The 17992-nt window shown below is 47.5% G+C and overlaps 1 long non-coding RNA gene across 16 annotated transcripts in view; it reads left to right on the plus strand.

Annotated features, from left to right (window-relative positions):
- Positions 1-17002, plus strand: part of LOC308200232 — a 154737-nt gene extending 137735 nt beyond the window's left edge. For 7 of the 16 annotated variants that reach the window (XR_013955343.1, XR_013955344.1, XR_013955346.1 and 4 more), the window contains 2 exons: positions 6762-10738; positions 12149-17002. This is a non-coding gene — a long non-coding RNA (uncharacterized lncRNA). Of the gene's footprint in view, positions 1-6761; positions 10739-12145 lie in introns of all 16 variants that reach the window. The other 9 variants (XR_013955345.1, XR_013955354.1, XR_013955358.1 and 6 more) reach the window with 6 other exon arrangements.
- Positions 17003-17992: the final 990 nt, after the last annotated feature.

Raw genomic sequence — 17992 nt, forward strand, 5'->3', positions numbered from 1 at the left:
GAATTTTCTGTTTCTTTTATTTTAACCCTTTTCTACTAAAGACCTGAGCATCAAGCAGATTAAGCTGTTACTGCCTTGAACTCTAAAGCCAGTGTTTTCCCCTGTGCAATACCTGACCAATGTTGCTTCATCATGGCAATATTTTACAGTCGTGGGGACGATGGTTGCACTGTTGTACCTCGCGGGGATGATGTTTGCACTGCCGTACCACCTGGGCAGTGCCCAGGGGATCCTAACGGCTCATGTGAAATCCGCTGATGGGCACTGCTGTCACTGAACTCCGGTGGGGTTGTGTAGCCATCTGGCACCTCTTAAAAGTAGTATTTCCTTCTACCCTCTTACCTCTTTATTTTCTACTAAAGAAAAATGACTGGCAGTCGCATTTCACACAGTCTTTGTTCTGCTGGGTGGAACATGGCAGAAACATGACAGAAGGAGCTGCGACTGGAGCCCTACACCAGTGTGGACTTCAGGGGTCACTCTGCTTATGCTTTGCTGCCTTACACTGAGATTTACGGGTTCAGCTGCCTGGCAGGGTGAGGGGTGTTTTGTTAACTTTCAGGCACAGCCTCTACATCAGTCTGAAAAAGGAAAGCATGAGATGAAACATCAATACAATCTGGGGAATGTCAATACCTGTCTGGGAGGAGGGCTCTAAACACTTTGGAGCTGTCTTCGGACATTACAGTTATCCATTGCCAAGCTTTCCAGTGACCTTCATCGTTCCCGACCTTCTTTAAATATTAAAAGGTTAAAAGAAAGCAAGAATCAGTTTGAACACGATCCTGTTGCATCCCTGCTCGCACTGAAGTACTGGGAGCCTCTCCCCTCCTGCTGCAGCGTGTGCTTCAGGTGGCACAAAGCGTGGGCGCGTGGCGCTGGGCGCTGTCACCTGCGGGTGTGTTACAAGCTGTGTAGTGCCTGGGTGAGTCTGGCTTGTGCCTTTCTCCTCCCTTCCCACGTGCCCCAGCAGTTTGGCTGCAGTGGATAAATCCTGCCACGACGGGGACGGGCTCTCATGTCAGGGCTGTGCAGCAGCCAGCGCTGTCGTAGCCGGTGCCGGGGCAGCTGGCGGTCTGCCGAGGACATCGGGGAGCTGCAATCAGCGGCCCTCTTCTCCCCGGAGCCTGTCTCAAGTGCAGCGGAGAAACCGGGCCATTATTAAATAATGCTCCGTGGCTGATTGTAATGACAGAAACGATACTTGTGGTCTCTAGGTGGATCTGATCATCAGTCATCTCCAGTTATTAAGCTGCTAAGAGATATGAGAGTAAGAGTGCATTTAGTTCTTTCCATTTATAAGCCCAATTACTAAACCATCTCAGCCCAAGCACAATGCTTGTCAAGTTTAAGTGAGAATAAATATTGCAGAAAGAAGTAAAAGATGGCCAGTGACAAAAATACCAGCCCGCTAGCGGGGCTGAAATTCTGTGTATGCTTCATGAGGGCAGGGCAGGCATCAGCGGGTACCCGTGGGCAACCTGCGCCCAGTGCCTGCTGCTCAGCACCCCGGGGACTCCCTCCGCAGCCCAGAGGGCACGTGGCTCCCTCTCCCCTCTGCGTGCTCGCCTTCTCTGGGGATTTTTCCAAAAGGCAATTCGGTATCTCTTTGTCCCTGTCTTCAGAAAAGGTGGCTGTAAAACAGTCCACGTCCAGCATACCCAAGACGTTCCCTAAGGTGTCAAGACAAACACTGCACTGCAGTTGTCTGGTGTTTTTCTCTCTCTCCCCCTCTTTTTTTTTTTTTACATATATACATTTTTCATCACGGTTTGCCATCTATCTAATTTTTGGAAAAAAAAAAATGTTGTCTTTCAACAGTAATACTTCGTCTGGGTGGGGAAGACAAAAAAAATCAAGAATGAAATGAGGAATGTTCTAGTTGATCTGGATTTCTGATTAAGTAATCAAATAGGCTGTGGTAGCAGGGTAGGCACTGACCTGATCTGTATGGAAAAATGGGATTTAGCAGCTACTACAGGTAATGTAGGGTTATACATTAAGGCAGCCATCACGCTAATGAAAAGGAAGTGCACTTTCCTGTCCTCTGGTACAGCCATGCTCAGCATAGCAAATGTGGTCTTTAACTGCAGTCTTTAATCATTTCAGCTCTGATGTGCTCCTCCAAAGGATGATTTAAATCAGCTAAAATATAAATATACACCTGCAGATCCAAGCCCAGTGGGTGTGGGGCTGCTGACCCCCTCGCTTCTAGTTGGGCAGGTCCGTGGGAGAGCTGTGCCATGATGGCATGTGTCCTTCCAGCCCCCCGAAACCAAACCCAGTGACTGTAATCAGGAAAGCACAGAACTGCAGAGGGAAAACCCAGCCCTTGGCCTGCAGATCTGCTGCTCGTGTTGGTGTGGGGAGCATTTGCTGAGACGGTTTCAGGTAGGTCCTTCCGTCTTCAGGTGATGCCTCCGGCCACCACTGGGCTGTATTTGCCAGGGTTACTTCCAGCAGGTTAATTGCACCTGCAGGGTGAAATGCTGCCTTTGGTGCAGGAGCTGAGTCTGGGTGCTGTACGTGTTAACGTGGGAAGGTAAAGCAGTTCTCTGCCACAAGACCTGAAACAGTTAAAAATACTCGGTGCTTGGTTTTCATCCCCCGTACGTTTCTCTGTCTTACCCAAATGCAACTGCAACCATCTCCCCCCTAATTTACGGAGGGTAAGTGCTACCTAGAATTAGGATCAGCGTCTGATTGCATAACGCCCCAATCAGTGTAATTACTTGGTAGAGCAAAGATTAATGGGAGTGGAAGTAGAGATTTGCTGCAAAAGTGATGTTTGGGGTGCCCCAGCTCGCTGGCTGTCCCTGGGCAGGGGTGTGGTGTGCCCCAGGTTCCTGCAAGCTCGGCAGGCGCAGGGATGCGCGTGGGTGCGGTGGCACCAGGGAGGGCACCCGGGGTTCGTCTCGTGCTCAGCACACAACTTCGGCATCCAGCCCCCTCTGCGAGCCTGCCGTCTGGGTAAGGCGAGGCACTGAAGTGGTTGCATCTGTTCTTGGGGTAGAACTGAAGGCAGTTTGTGCCTCTGCTGCCATGGCATTAGAGTGGCAAGCACTGTAGTCAGTTATCTAAGCTCCTCAAGTATTTGCCTAGAATGAGTACGGATAGAAGTGTCTGCGGGTAGCTGGACTGCTGCCACCTCGCACAAAGTGTGCTTGCTTGCCTCGCTGACTGTGTCGTGGTTTATGAGGCCGGCCGACAGGGCGCCGCCGTGGGCTGCTGCGCCTGCGGTGAGCGGCAGCAGCGGGTCTTGCTCGCGGGGATGTGTTTGTAGAGCTGTGGAGATCCCGGGCTCTCCCGAGGACGGGAGTTTCGGATGGGGCTGTCCATGCAGGTAAATAAAAGTGAAGACAAGTTTGCAGAAATGGCTCTGAATTAGAGCTCACAGACAAAGAAGGGGATAATTACTTGCTCTCTGTATGTCACACAGGTTTTTCTACTTCTCTATCTTCTACAAAGTTAATAGTGAAAGAAACTTGTATTTTTTTTTCTCTCCCCAACTTATACAAGAAACACTCAAAAAGTAAAATAGTAAATGGAGTAGAACAGGAAAATAAGACGAGATTATTTGTAGCCTCATAAGAAGCCTAGCAAAGCAAAGTAATAGGTAGGGAAACATCATGAGTGGGAGAGATGAAGGCACAGTAAATATCCACAACTTCTCAGTGGTTCAGCAGCTATTTCCATTAGTTTCTGTGTTATTAGTCCCAGCCCTTCTGTATTTTCTCGCTCGCTCTCTCCCCCTCTCTCCCCAGCGTAGTATGAACAAAAGCAATTGTTATTGCCTTTTTCTGAGGGAGTCAAACTCTGCAAAGAGTAAACAATTTTTCCATCAGTGGTTCTCACTGTTTGATGTACAATACCAGTAAATAGTGATTCTGGTAATCTGACATATTGTTTCCTGGGGTTGTGCTTTCATATTCCACTGGTTTCTAATATTATGCTCAGGAGTAACACTGTGTCCTCCTGCCTGCATCACTGCCTGCTACAACCGGTGTTGCTTATTGCAATAATGCTTGACACATCTTAGGTGTATGCGGGTCTCAGTCTGCTTAGTGGCAGGAGTTATAATAACCCTGATAACTATGTCCCGTGGAAGTAATAGACCTGGAGCAGACACGTGTTGAGAGCAGTTGGGTTATTGCTCGCGTGGCTCCGGTGGTGCGGTGGGCATTCTGCAGACAAGTTGCTAAACAAGGCTGCTGAGTTTTAAACAGCTTGCAATCAAAATCCAACACTGCTCCAGCTTTTCATGACTTTGTAAATATTGCTGAATATAAAACATACATACGGGGAGGAAAGCAAGGTGGGAAGGTGCCCGTGTGCTGCAGTAGCAATGTCAGCACAACACCAGCACCTCTGCGGTCTCATTTCCCCAGCTGTCTGCTCACTGCGTCCTTCCCGTGACTGAGGTGCTCGCTGAAGTTTAGGGGTATGGACAGGCACAGTGTGGGTCAAGATTAAAATATTTCCTTTGTACTGTGAACTGTTAAATGCCCTTTTCTATTCATTTTGATTAGCGTACTTCAGACTGTTGATGGCCGTGTTGCTTGGTATCAGAAACAGCCTCGTTCAGACTAAGTGCTAACATTAGGTGCCATGGGTAATGTTACAATTCAGTGATGTTCCTTCTGCTCCCTTTTGCTCAACGCTGAGTGGGAGCTGCTGCTGGAGGTGCCCTCCTCTGGGGCAGTGTGAACACAAGGTCTCACCTGCATCATGTAATTAAAAACCACGCAGCACTCCTCACGCTATGTTAGAGATGCTAATCGGGGTGTTCTGGCCGAGGTCCAGCTGGCTGCTGGAGGCGCTGGCTGCCGGAGCTTCCCCCGGTGCCTGGCTCTGCCTCTCCTCTCCGAAGTGCCACGAAGCTTGGAGAGCGGCTTCGGCACGTAACGGAGCTGCTCGTGTCCCCCTCCGTGACAGCGGCCTCCCAGAGCTGGGTAAGCTCGGGAGCTTACACAGCACTTCCCACACTGCTGGCTTTCCTGGGAAAGCATTGTTGGTTTTTCCTACTTGCCTACCTCGCTCTGGTCTTAGTATGAACTGCATGGGCTCCTGAGATCAAAGGACTTGGTGATGTGCAAGGCGGCCTGAAATGGCAGGTACGGCATGGATTGTGGGGTCCTGTGCCGGAAACCTCGTGGGTCAGCCTCTTGAAAGGAGGGAATGGCACAACTCAGTCCTTCCACTCGCTACGTGGAGATTTTTAACAGCCACCTCTTTCTTTCTGAACCTATAGACTGCACCCAAGCAAGCTTTCTGAGCTTGTCTCTAAAAGCTCGAGGAACAAACATATATTTGTGTAGGAAATGTTGAATATATGACACACGCCTACAAGGTGGAGCATTGAGGAAAACAGCAGGTATCGCTGTGTTTGCCATCTGTCTGCTCTTGTCCCTTCTGTGGTGAGCCTCATGCACTGCACCTGTAGCAGCTTGATCCGGTGGTCAAATCTTCTTGCAATATATAAAAATATATATTGCAAAGCCTTTGCTTTTATTAAAATTTTTCTTGTGTATCACTTTATGCCTGCATTTGTTACATTCAGTTGGAGGTTAATTACAGCGGATGTCTACATAACAAAAGCTCTGAAACCTGTACAAATTTTCTAGGCCTGATTGTTATATTTTAAATACATATTTTGGTGTTGTAGTGTTTCCATCCATACAAATATCTTCTACCTTTCCTCCAAGTGTTCGAACAGATTGGAAGCGACAGCCAAATGCTTCCCTGCTCCCACCTCTCAAAACCTGTGTGCGTGGCTCTGGGTGCTGCCGGGGCACCCAGGCTTAAAATTTGCAAGTATGGAAAAAGACTCTACTTAATCTGCGTAGGGGGTTTGTTCCCAAAGCAATTCTGTCATGAGTTTTAAAATTATTGTCTTACTTTGAAGATCTTCTAGCTGGTTTTGTTTTAATAAATTTTAATTAATTCTACGTTCTTTTAGGTGTATCCTCAGGAGCTAATCTTTCTTTGCTTAGTGCATAACGAAATGAGGTGTTTACAACAATATGCAGCGCGAGCAGTAACTGAAGGTTGTGTCGTGATTGCTATGAGACCCAAACAGCTGTTTTTTTTTGTTGTTGTTGTTTTTTGAGTGGTTTTTTTTTGAGTGCCAGCCTCTGCCTGGCATCGGTCCCACGGCTGGGTACATCCGCAGGCGGGCTTTGTCTGCTCGGACAGCAGAAAGTCTTGTGTGCACCCGTCCGGTTGGGAAGGATGCTGCATGCACTGGAGAACGTCCTGGTAGGAATTGGTCCAATTCACAGCATTTCCCAGGGGGTCCCTTCCACTTGGAATGAAATCTGAACCGGTTGAGAAAGGGCAAAGGGGCGAGGGCAGAGGTGTGAATTCCTATAAATAAATTTCAAGCTCAAAATCCTGTGGTAAGCAATTTGCTAAAGTAGTGTCAGTATAAAGCATGGGGTAGGTGGAAGAATTTCAGATGTTTTGTACAGGAGATAGGCTGGCTTATAAAGACAGTCACAATCTGATTAAAAAAAAGAAGATAGTTAATTTGTGATTGGCATTGAATATTGGCGGCATCTAATACTCATAGATACAGAGGGAGGAATGTTAGTAGAAAACATACTTTTATCCATGCCTCACCGCTTTTCTGTGTTGCAGTCCCGGGCTTCTCTTTGAACCCTGAACTACCCTTTGGATGAGTTTTTATCATGATCTAGGGCAGCGCTGGACGTTTTGCAAGGAAATAGTATTATATCACCTTTTTTCTGACTTTATTTTAGGCAGTGCACAAACAAACTTTGCAGCCGTGTGATCCCTTTTTGCTTTCGATCATGCTTCCCAGATGAAGGAGGTCTTGGCTGCGAAGCGGGCCATTTGTCCGGCACCGCTGTATCGATCCCTGCCCCGCAGTTACGCGTGAGGAATTTCTTTGCTTTTGAGAATTGACTGAACTGAACTGGGCCACATTTGTGAATCCCCTTCTGCCAGAGAGCAAGTGCCTGAAGTGCTTTTTGTCTTCGCTTCTGTCGATTCGTAAGGAAAGGTCATCATTATTTAAGGTCTCTTGATGCTCACGAAGCTCCTGAGAGCGCCTGCTGGGTGTCAGCCTGGAGCAGGCAGCGCTCAGATGTCCAGGCTGTTCCCTGCGTTTGTAGGATGGGGAGTGCACGAACCCACCAAGAGGGAGCACCCTGCCGGCGGAGCTGCCATGGGGTGCGCCAGCCTTTGGCTTGGACATACTTAGATTCAATGAGTCCCAAACATGAGCAAAGACTCGTGTTTGAGCTCAAACATTTAGACCTGGTCAACTTGCTCCTCCTTTCCTATACATTTTAATGATTGTGGAGCTGCATCTGTTGGCTTACCTGGTGACTTCTGGTGGAACAAGCGTTATTCCTGTGTTTTTCTCATACTCATTTGAAAGTGAGAGGTGACAACAACATGAGAGAGTTCATTTTCACAGTATCTTTTGCTTTTGAGGTCATCCAGTTAGAGTGCCAGCGGAGGTCGGCTGCATGGCTCAACGCGCCTCGTCTCCTACGTCCCACACCGAGCCCTGCCGTGTGCGGGCATCAGGCAGGTGCTGCCCAGCTCCCGGGTGGGCATCAAACCATAAGCGGCGTCAAAGATGGGCCTTATTAAAATAAGGGTTCTTCTCTAAATCGTCTGGTAATAAGAGTGGAAACTTTCAGCAGGTAAGTAGCTGAATTTCCGCAGAACCTGGAGCTGGCGAGCAGTTCTGTGCCGGCTCTCCCAGACCATGCCTTCCCATCAGCTCCTCCCTTGCAAAGATGCCGAGCAGTAAGTAGCTTCAATTTTTATTTCATTTCTGAAGTGCGCTTTCCAGATTTTATTGGAAAATAACAAATTTGCCCCTTCCTTTCATTACCAGATAAGCAGTCTGAGTAACTCAGCTGGGTCTCTTTTGCAGTAATGAAACCTCCCATTTTTCTTGTTTTTTTTTCTTTCTATTTCAATATTGTCGTCTTTGTTTTTTGAGGCAGTAACTTTTATGGAACAACAAACAGAACCACAGTGACACATTAAAATGGAAACGGGTGAACACTATGATCTGTGAAGCAGAAACAAGCTGTTTTTATCTTTTAGCATACAAACAAATGTTTCAGGCAATTGGTCACTAACCTGAGTTTTAGTCTTACTTTAAGCTTTGCGAGAACATGTAGAATTCATTCATCTGATCAAAATGGTTATAGTGGCTATCTCTATGCTTTGTTAGAATTGGTGAGCTGGATCCAGACAGAGAAAAGCAAGAGATTTTTTTCTGTGGAGGCATGTACGTGGAAGTGAAATCTCAGTATTTCAAACCAGTGAATAATGCTAAAGAACTTGATGATAGCAGAAAAAATGAGGAGTATTGTCATCTCTCTTGTGAAGCCAAACCAATAACCTGTGTGTCACCCCGTTCAGTTCCCAAATGAGCAATATCCCTTCGTCTACAATCAGCCTTTAAAAATCATTCCCAGCTAATTTCGTGCTATGACCCTGTTGTGAACTACTTGTGAGTGAGGCCCAGGGATGGCTAGCGGCTCTGCCTTTTCTGCCAGCGACATCTACATGGAAGACTTGCCCAGAGCCAACCGCGGAGCCACAGACGGCTGCGTGCAGCCACCCCTGGGGACGTGCACATCTGCAGCTGTGCCTCAAGTGGAGGGAGCAGCACGTGGAAAAGTCTACGGGCAGCGCCGGCACAATTTGTCTGAACAGGAGTGTGCGGAGCCTGCACAGGCAAGCCTGAATTTGTGCAGGAGATGGAGCATACACCAGAGGTGTTAGATGGGTTTAGCCCAAAGCTGTGAAGATCCTCTCCTTAATTACAGAGCAGTGAAGGCAGGAGCAATGAAGATGTGCTTCTGCCCTTGGAAGGTGTTTCACGGGAGGACAGCTCCTGCGGAAGAGCTCTTTCATGTGGCAGGCACCAGTCGTGGCAGGCTGAGCCAGATGGCTTAGCAGCACGGGATATTCATCACTGGGATGAAATACCATGCCCAAGCTATGGATTTCTCTGTTTTCTAAGCAGGGCTGTATGCTCCTGTGGGCACACGCATGCGGCCCAACTTCAAGTCAGCGGGTTAAACGGAGACGAGTGACGTTCTGCAGCCGGTGCTGCACAAGGGCCAGGAAGTTGTGTTGACCATGCAATGGTCTACCCTTGGAAATCTGGCACGTACTGCTTTTTCAGGGTAAATAGCCTGGTCTCTCTCCATGTTTTGGCTCCAGCCTGGATAGCCTGCCGTCGAGAGACTCAGCACTCCCTCACTGAGAGAAAAAGCCTAAAACCACTACCTGGTGAAGATTGCCATAACAGTAGTGTTACAACTGTTTTGACAGTGATTGCAGGGAGGTGATGATATTTGAGAACATGAGTCAAATTTCCCAACACTGTGAATATATTTTTCCATGAAACTTTATCTGGCTTGATAATGGGTGATTATTTTCTTAGCAGGTATCTTTGCTTCAGGAAGAAATTGGTTTTGTAAAACTCATCTACTGAATATATCTCATTCCCAAAGCATAGCAGTAAGAGTGCTTTGAAGCAAAGGTAGAAAATAACTCTGTGAGCAGATCTGGACGTGCACTTAGAGAGGTCTGAGGAAAAAAAAAGCCAGCTCAGGTGTACTGCTGGATGAATCCATTTCTATCTCGTGTAATTATTTTGGTGTAATTGTAGTAAACAAATTTGGAAAAATATACTGCTGGCCCTGTAGAAAGTGGCTGCTAGGAGGTGGATTTGTGACTTGCTCCCCTCCTGTCCTGGCCCTGCCGCAAGCAGCAGCAGGTGCATGGCGTGGGGCTCCTGCTGGGCTCCCCCAGTAACCCTGTGCAGTTACCTTGGGTTTTTGTGCAGCCCACCAAACCATGCCTGGTCGTTTTCTTTTGTCATCAGCTCGGAGGAAAGCGTTTAGCATTTTAATATCTCATTAAATTATTAAACCCTAACAAAATTAATGCCAGCGAACACTGGAAGTAATGAAACTGCCAGAAGAGACGTGGAGTTATTTAAAAAAGCAGCAGTAATAGATTAGATTTAGCCGTCCTTCCATAAAATAAAAAGCAATGAATCACAGCAACAGAAGGCAGCGAGGGAGCGGGCGCAAGGCCCCGCGTCCTGCCCCGCGTCCTGCCCCACGTCCCCACGCTGCTGGTGGCTGCCTCGTGCCACTGGCTCTTGCCATGGGGACTGGGAGGTGTCTGGTCCCTGTGGACAGGTCGCTTTATTTCAACAGCAAAAGAAAAGAAAATATTAACAGCATGGAAACCACTTAAGTACTTCAGGTAATTACTAAATATTCTAGTGCTTTCAAATAAGTTAAATTAAATGTGTGCTTAATATGTACCAAAAGAAAAGCAAGTGCCAGGCATTGCGCAAGTTATGAATAAAACATTTTTGTTACAGTACCAGGTAATTTAGTTAGCATAGGTAGCAAGTGCTTTGGACCGAACAAACATTTTGGTTCTTCACAGAACCCAAAGCAGGGGAAGGAGGGGCTGCTGGGGTAGGGACTGCCTTTGGTTTTGGAGCCCACGCAGCCTTTCTGCCTCCTTACAGGTTTTGTAAGCAGACCTGCAGCCCCTGGATGCCCACCAGGCACGCAGGACACGGCCCCAGTGCTCAGCACATCAGCACCCAGCAGCGGTGGATCGGCGCTGCAGAGCCCTGGGGGCTGCGGCGTGAGAAATGGACGGGAGCGGGAGACGAGCCCGTGGTTTTCAAACAACCTCTTTCAAAGCGGTTCAAGTATTTTAATATTATTATAAATATTTAAATGTGTTAAATGAAAGAGTGCGGGGGTGTTGGTTCGTTGAGCAGTTTCGGGAGGGAAATAATGAGACAAATGACCTCTGCGAAATGCAGCAGCAGCCCCAGAGGCTTCGCAGCGCAGGGTTCAGCCTTTGATGGTTGCCGCTAACCGAAGGAGCGAGCGCTGGGGTCGGGGCTGATCCTCAGGAACACAGAGCCCTTGGATTTTGAAAGCGTGTTTGATTGTTTCAAAGGCAGCCCTTGAAACAAAAAGAAGCCCCCCTCTGCCCCTTCCCCTACCTATACGTGCATTTTCCAGGCTCAGTGCTGGAGGTGCCGGCAGCCTGCAGCCTGTGAGCGGTGCCCGCGCGGGGCACAATGGTGGGACAGGTCCCGGGGTTTTGTGGGGGCTTTGGGCACAGCTCCTGCTAGCTGCTGCTAAGGGTGCCTGGCCTTTTCTCTCTGTGCACGTGTGGCTGGATGTGTAAGTGCTCAGTGTCCAGCAACAGCGACAAGGAGCAGTTCTGCTGCAGCCCCACCGTTGTCCCCTGATCCCTTACACTCGGGGTGCAACTTGTGCCGTTTCTAAATGGCCTCTGTGTCCTCCTCAGACGTAACTTAGCAGCAGCGTGTCATAACTTTATTGTACGTTAGGCCAAGGAAGTATATTGTATCTTGCCATGGAATATCTTTATAAGCCTTAGTGGCTGTTTCGTGTCCCCCTGTTTTATTTCATTTCAGCAGTGATATGCACAGGGCAGGCATAAGGAGGAGGCAGCACAAAGCTGTATGTATAATCTTGCAACAGTAAATATTTCTTAACTAATAATTTGATTCCTCCTGGAGCTGTAAAGCAGTAACAAAAATTAAGACAAAACTCTGGTTAATTTAGGCATAAATAGTGGTGCCCCGAGTGCAGGGCTGCATGCAGCATCCGCCGGGGCTCCGTGGCATCCCTGCCCTGTGCTGGGCAGGCTGCTGGCAGCTGGGCACGAAACGGAGCCGTTTGGCACCTGGTGTGGGCACTGCAGCCCGTTCTTTTTTCTTTAAGTGTACTTAAAGTAATTTTATGACTTCCCCTTTTCCTAGCTTGCTGCAGAGTACATCTCTTACATCTCCTCTGTCGCTCCTTTAAAGCGGTCTTCCCAACCCCAAACTTCTAGATTTATATGTAAATGCACTGTAGATCAATTAAAAGATCAAATCCAACTTAAATGTGGGAATATAGAAGGAATATGCTCAATAAAATGTAATTCTCATATGTCGATCGTTGTTTACAGTGATCAGAAATCAATTGTATATTTTTTTAATTCCCCAATAATAACTTTCTACTTTGTGGTCATTTTTTTGTCTATAATTTGTAGCTATAAAATATTTGTAAACAGGAAATCTTCTGTTTGTCAGCAGAAGACGAGCTCTGTGCAGAAGATCTATTGTGATCAAAGAGGCAGACTTCACAGCAGTGCTGGCAGCAGAGCCCAGAGTGACCTGGTACCGCGTGGTGACAAGCAGCTGGTGGCCCCGCAGGGCTGGCTGTCCCCGTGCCTGCCCCTGCCCCCTGCCCGCCGGGGGTGTCTGGAGCTGTGGCCTGCAGCTGACAGAGGGCAGCCGCTGCTGGGGGACTCGGGCTTTATCTTCGTGCCAGGCGATCCCAGCTGGGTGCCGAGCCAGTGCTGGTCGGTAAGCTCGTGCCGTTCTGGGGGATGCGATGTGTTTAATATACATTTACAAGTAAGTAACACGAGGGTGTTCAGCAGAAGTGGTGGTCAAAGTTAATATAGTAACTGCACAGCACGCTGCTGGACGTGACCCACTGCGTCTCTCACCATAAAACAATCTTGATTCCATGTCTTAACATAATTATCCTAAACAATACGCTCTGAGCCTGTGGACTTCGCAGCTATTAGGATGCTTGGCCGTAGCCCATACATTGCCTTTGCTTTTCAGAGCTGTTTTTGGTTTGTCCTGTATTGAAATAACATTGGAAATCATAATAAAAAAAAATCAATATCTCATCACAGTGTAATTGCACGAGCTACCTTTGCTTCTGATGAGCAGTCCTATGGGCAAGATAAACCTTTCATTAACCTTGAATTTTACATGTGCTACGCGTTTCAGAATTTAACTTCAGCTGAGAGATGCATATGCAACCTCATCTTGGCTCTTTTGTAAGTGCCAGGAAGATGTAACAGCTCAGCACAAGGGGTCAGCTCGTCAGCCTGCGAAAACAGCATTTGAAAAAAGTCCTCCCAGGTTGACTCCTGCCATGGACGCCCACATATTTTAAAAATAATGTAGGCATAACTGTCCACCATATTTGAAAATAAAATGTTGGCTCTCTGGGTAATTATGAGACCTTTTTAAAAAAAAAAAAGTGCATAAGCCTACTTCCCAGGATGGTAAGGAGCCGGCCTCAAGGAACAGGTGAGGGGGATCTGTGGAAGGAGCTCACGCTTGGCTTGCCATGTAGGAAATCGATGGTGAAGAGACAGATAGGGTGTAAATTAAAAATAAGCAGCAGCAAAGAAAAGGCTGGTAAGGCAACATTTCCTAGGAGGACAGAGAAGAAAAAAGGAACTCATTCGGCCACTACTTAATTTAGATGTGCTTAGGGACTCCTCTCGTATACGTTTACGTTTTCTTTGACTGTTTGCTGTGTAATTTTTTTAAAGGCTCTTGCCAAGTTGCCATAGCAACTTCTGGATTGCAAATAGCGCGTTTGCTGCCCGTATGATATAAACTCCTTCCTGAAGAAACATAAGTACACTAGGATTGTTTTGTTCTATTTTTTTTTTTTTTTTTACAGGTTGAGACCCTTTGGTGGCTCTGGCTGCCCACCCAGCGGGGCTGCCAGGCGGCCCACCACCTCCCCTGCAGAAGCTCCCCGCTGCGTGGGGGCGCGCAGCCCCGGGAGGGGGAGCGGGATGGGCTCCGTGCCGTGCACCTGAGCCTGATGAAGCAGGACAGTCAGAGCGCCTTGCAAAAGGAAATGTGGTCACTGAAATAGCGTTTGATGGACATTTGGGGGAATCAGAGGCTTATGTAGACTTGCTGCTCTGCAGTGCAGGGAGCAGAGGTGGCAGCGGATGCCTGCACTCCACAGCCAATTCTCAGCTGCTTTGAGTGATGTTTCTGGACCTGAGCAAAAGCAGTATGCCTGCAGCACTTGTGACTGAAACCGTGACATCTTCAGAAATTGCATTTCCAGGGGTATTCCTGAGAGGAGCTGAGGGCAGGAGGCCAGCGGCTGGTCCTGCTGGCACACAGCCCGAGGGCAGCCAGCTGAGACCTTCTTTTTTCTTCTGCAATACCTGCCTGTCAGATCTGAAGTTCCCCTTTGCCGGTCATGGTCGTGAGGAGTAGTGTGGCAGGGCTGACCTCATCCCCTGAACTCCAGGGGAAAGCAAGGAAACTGATTACTAATGCATGGCAGTGGGACAGCTTCAGAAGACTGGCTTTGTCTCCTGCAAGGAACCACCAAGGCTGCAGGAAGGACCCCGGCTGATGTTACTTGAGCTTGGGTAAGGCTCTGGATTGCTAAATCATCGCACAATGTCTGAATTCTCATCTGATAGCAGCTGCAGAAACAACCCCACCAAGTCCCCCAACCCACAGCTGTTTCAGTGTTAGACTATGAGTGCAAGACATGCTCTGTCTAATGCAGTGTCCAGCTCTGCTGCCCACTGAAATGACTAGCAATGTTCCCGTTTGCTTCAAAGGTATAGAGCGAGGCTTTTTGATCCACACTTTGGGGTTTTATTTCAATTTTCAGAAAGCAGAGTCCACTTCAGCTATTTCTTCTAATGCAAGAAGATTGATGAATCTTTGTTTTGAATTTATTTTTTTTCTACTTTAAAGGGAATTTTTTAGTAATTTAGCTTTAAAATGTGCTGTTTTGAATAATTTTTTGTTGTGGTCTTTAAAAATAGCTTTTTTCCTTTATTTTTTTCAAATCACCACATACATATGTTGTATTGGTGTGCAAAGAAAAACCTAAAACACTGTTTTTCATGAGTTGTTTTGGAATTTAATAAAAACACATACATCAAACAAGTAAATACAGATGGTGGTTCATTGGCTTTACTTTTATTCCATATCAATCAAACCCACCAAAGTATTTGGGGTATTAGGAACACAGCATGCTCAACTGTAAGAACACATTTGCAATTATAGCATGGCTATTGATCAAAACTCTGTGATCTGTATCTCAGAAGATACTAAGATTTCAGTCTGGAGCTCGATCCATTTTCTGAAGCCTGGTCGCTCTGTGTGGTGGCGTGTTCCACTTCAAGCAGCTCCGGATGCGAACCCAAAGCTGGCAGGGCTCCTGCAGGCCCCGTAAAAGCTCTCGCTAGGCCATATGCAGCTCACCTTGCGGCACAGGTTTTGGTACCTCTGGTGAGACCTGGTGCTCCTGCTGCAGAGGGCTTTCTCCTGTGCTTTCCCTGCAGACAGGGCCGGGCCTTCCAGCACCTGAGAGAGAGCTTCCCCGGGGAAAATCCTCACAGGCTGGTGCCTAGCGGGTGCTGCTGGGGCGGCCCATCGGCCCTTCCCGAGCCGTTCACTCTGGATGTCTACACGTACCCAGAGCTCTTAACGAATCATTAAATTACTTCTAATAAACATCTTACAAAGCGTATGCCCTGTCTTTATTGTTCTGCTGGTGGGTTCCTTTGTATTGGGAGCTGCAGGAACGTGCTTCAGTCTGCGAAGCTGCAAAGGCAGTTGTGTAGCAGAGTGGCAAGCAAGGAGCACTGCAGCACCACACGTGCACGGATTTATTCCTGATCATGTTGGAAAACATTTGTCTGCCTGAAAAGTGGTTAAAGGTGTCAGTGGCGATGGTGGTATTTCCTCACGTGCTGGGAAGCCGTGGGCGTGCAAGCCAGCCAGGTGTGCAGCCTGGTGAGTGCCACGTGGGGCCGTGGGGATGGCACTGGTTTTCACTGGAGTTTTTTCGACATTTGTCCACAAAACATAACAGCACCAGCTCTCTGCACTGTCAGTTTGCCTTACTGCCCATTTCACACCAGCTTTCCTGACCTCCGGGTGCGTGTGAGAGGCAATCGTGGCCCTGACCTGCCGGCAGTGCGTGGCTCAGGCTCTGTGCCGGGGCTGCGGCCTTGGCCTCCATCTGCTGTGCCCCAGGGACTGCAGCCGGGGCGAGGCAGGGCCTGAGGGCTGACCAGCCTCTGAGGTCTGGCTCGTGTTGGGCCTCGAGTGCAGCCGAAATTGACCTAAAGGCCTCAATAAGGAGAGAGCTATAAAAGCCGAGCACAGTCTAACTGCCTCCTTGTGCCCTCCGCTCCTTTCCCCATTAACAGGCGGCAGCATCGCAGGGCCATCGCTTTACCCCGCTTCTCAGGCGGTTTGAGTGAGAGCTTATTGGTATTCCCAGTGAAGGTGCTGGGAAAACTTTCATTTATCATGAGTTGTGCTGCTAATGAAATATCCATTTCCCAAATCAACTGCTCAAATTTCCTGCCACTTGAATGACTTGATGTAGCATTGGAAGTATTGCTTTCGAGTGCTAACAGCCACTGAGCGCTAATGCACTGAGGAAAGGCTCTGAGCTCCTAAAAGCTGAGGGTTTTTTGCCAAAGCAAAGTATACACTGGCCAAAAAGTTTTTTTTTCTAATACAGTTTTGTTGTTACCATTGGAAACTCTGCACTTCCCTCTGTTCAGGTATGCCTTGCTCCGTTCCAAGTGCACGCTAAGAGCAGCGCACAGAAGGGAGCCGGGCAGCCTGAGCCCTGCTCGTGGTGTCGGGCCTGTGACGGCGCTGCCCAGTCTATGCTCCCCTGCCCCACTTGTTCCTCAGAGAAGAAAGAGCTCTAAACAGGGAAACCACACTTTTAGTTCATGCTGCTGATGAAAGGACTCCTTTCCAGCCTGTCACTTGAGTTTGTCCAGCCCTGGGCTGCATATCCCTGACCTTTCCCTTATGCTGTCATTAATTGTCTTTTCTCTGCTTGTTTGTATTCTCTGGTTTCCTCTCCGCTTGCTGCCTTCTGTGTTACCAAAGCCAAAGACTCTTAGCTAGCAATAAGTAGCATTTAACCACTCAAACAGTTGTGGACTCACTTCACTGACTCCACAAAGCTATTCCATTGGCAGTGTGCTCACAAAACTCCAGGAAATAACGTGTCATCAATGTAAGTTATTGCTAAAATGTTATATTCTCAGGATTTGGTTTAAAATATGAGGTTTTCAGCCAACACATCCTTCACAACAGCAGCTTCCTTGTATGCTCAGTGGTCTGTGCCTGGTTTAGACAGCGTACAGAGTCCTCTGTCCCTATGGGACAGGGCCAGCCAGGCGCCGATGGCTGGGAGCTGCACCTGGTCTGGGGAAACCTCAGCAACAGGAATTAAGGAAGGTGTTTGTAAGAGAACTACTGGTTCGTGGTGGGGATGCAAGCAGAATGCAAGGCCTAGCAAAGCAGGCTGAGCAAGCTGCAGAAAACAAAAATTGTCTGAGATGCATTGGCTTTGAAGGCATGGGGGAAAACAAAATAAATGCTTGTTATGATGGCTTTTAGGTGATGGAGGAGGGCAGCAAGGACAGAAAGTTTTACCTTAAAGACATGTAAGAGACAAAAGGGGAGGACCACCATACAGTATGTTTCCTTCATGGTTCATAGTATTGAGAATATCTCTAAGAATATTAAAAAAGTATAGAAATTATGGTGTTAAGAAGGAACATTTTAAAGACATTTTTTCTATGAGGTTATATTCTAAATTCTCCTTGCTCTAAAAATAAATAATTTATTATTTGTGATTTATGCTGATAATTTAAATTTCATTTTTCTTGAGTATGCGGCTGCAGTAGATTATCATGTTTGCAGTGCCAAAGGCTGTGTTATGTCTCTTGCAGAAGACAAAATCCTGGCCTCTGTGTTTTGTGATTCAAGTTTCAAATTACATTATTCACCTCTGCCTCTGTTGTTCCACACCATATTCAGGATACGTGCTAGTAATGCATCTTGTATGCCAAGAAGATGTTTCAGTTTTTTATCTTTATGAATGACCACATTATTTGTTTGGAATATGCCAAATGCCAACTAGTACCCCTGCAAGCAGAAAGCAAAACCTCACAGCAAACAATGTGACACTAATCTGTTTTTTGTGCTAAAATACAGAAAGGAAATGACTGCTTGGCTGTCATGAAGCTCATATAGGAAAGAAAGAAAAATGCCACCAAAAAAGAATAAGCTCCAAAAGAAAGTTCCATTATCAGTTTGTTTCAT

This window comes from Anser brachyrhynchus, assembly GCF_964034855.1.
Source record: "Anser brachyrhynchus genome assembly, chromosome: 10".
In the NCBI taxonomy this organism is placed as follows: Eukaryota; Metazoa; Chordata; class Aves; order Anseriformes; family Anatidae; genus Anser; species Anser brachyrhynchus.